This window comes from Phalaenopsis equestris, unplaced genomic scaffold (assembly GCF_001263595.1).
Source record: "Phalaenopsis equestris unplaced genomic scaffold, ASM126359v1 Scaffold000121, whole genome shotgun sequence".
Lineage (NCBI taxonomy): Eukaryota > Viridiplantae > Streptophyta > Magnoliopsida > Asparagales > Orchidaceae > Phalaenopsis > Phalaenopsis equestris.
This window is the reverse complement of record NW_018164563.1, coordinates 1,464,394-1,465,964: the sequence shown is the minus strand read 5'-3', so window position 1 is coordinate 1,465,964 and position 1,571 is coordinate 1,464,394. Positions and strand designations below refer to the sequence as shown.

The 1,571-nt window shown below is 32.3% G+C and overlaps 1 protein-coding gene across 1 annotated transcript in view; it reads left to right on the top strand.

Moving 5' to 3' along the window:
• The window catches only part of LOC110021085 (solanesyl diphosphate synthase 3, chloroplastic/mitochondrial-like), a 16,214-nt gene that overhangs the window by 4,344 nt on the left and 10,299 nt on the right, over positions 1–1,571 (top strand). The window lies entirely within an intron of this gene.

Sequence of the window (1,571 nt, the reverse complement as noted above, 5' to 3'; positions counted from 1 at the left end):
AGTTGATGCCTATGTACATTGATTTTCATATTTTGCAATTTTTTTCACTTAATATGTTACATAAAATTGTTAAGTAGCAAATTGACGAAAGTGGAAGTAAATATGATTAATGTGTGAACAAAAGTAGATCTGCAGCAGAATATAAAAAAAGAATGATTATGTGATGATTTATTTCATATTTGAAAGAAATATGTCCAAACTAAAAAAATAATCTTAGGAAAATTGAACCTAACACATATTTTCTTGAATTGCCACATGACATATATAAAATTTTTATTTTAAATATAAAAGATGTAATGGCATTTAAGGGAAATATGTTACTTTTGGAGGCTGATTATTTTGCAGTTGGAGAAATCAATCAAATATAAACGAGTATTCAGTTGATATCTTTGCATTGGAGTACAATCTTATTAATGCAATATATGTAATGACAGTAGAGGGCATAAGTTTCAATGAGATGTAAGGACAAATCACCTATTGATGGCTATGTAGCATCGACATTCCTTTACAGGTGACTTACGGGTGTCAGACACATGTTGAACACGGACACGGTAATGGTTTTGACATGCCTTGACATGTGTCTGACACTGCAAAAAATGTATCAGAATTTTTTTCGGGCTTTACACGTACAGGACATGATAGACATGTCATTGAACATGGCTGAATACTGTATGCGGATCAAGGGGTCATGGGAGTAGAAAATTATAATTTAAACATAGCCTTAAATTTACTTGATTTTTGAATCGAAGCCGCCTCCTCTCGTGTTGTTGCGTTGAAACTCTGTCCACCAAAGCTGATCGTTGAAGCATGCTCCAACATTCGTCGAAGCTGATCGTCGAGGCACTCTCCAACATTTGTTGAAGCTGACCGCTTGTGGAATCCGGGCACACTCAGATAGTTTTCAAAGCCAAGGTATGTTGAAGCCTGTTGTCAAAGGTCCCTATTGAAGCAGAGCGTCACATGTCCCTGTTTGTTCATTTGTCAAAGCCACAAGTCGTACTTTACAATTAAAACATCTGTCCCTGTTTGTTCATTTGTCAAAGCCACCCCACTAAAATCAAAGCCACAAGTCGTACTTTACAATTAAAACATCAAAGCCCATATTCTTCCTTTACTGCAATTTTAAATTTAAATAAAATATTTGAAAAAAATTGCTACTATGAAATAATATAGAGGTCAAATATCACATAGTATTAAATGAAGTTCGTTTAATACTTTTTAATTGACATTGAAAATTGCAAAATAAAAAAAAATCAATTCAATTTTATATGTAATATTTAATTAAAACATGTCATATTTAATTGTATTATGTTTAAATTATTTAGTTAATATTTAATTATCAAATTTTTTGTTTAAATGTAAATTGTGCATTAATGATTCCAAAGCTCACACCAAAAAATCAAGAACGCCGTGTGTACATGTAAATGACACCACTTTAGAAACTTAGTGAACATGTAAATGATAATATGCAAAATCAAGAATGCAAATCATCGAAATCAACTTAATGCATCCCAAGTGTTCACACAAAGGTTGGGTCAACACATAATGAGCACCACGTTAGAAGAAGTTGT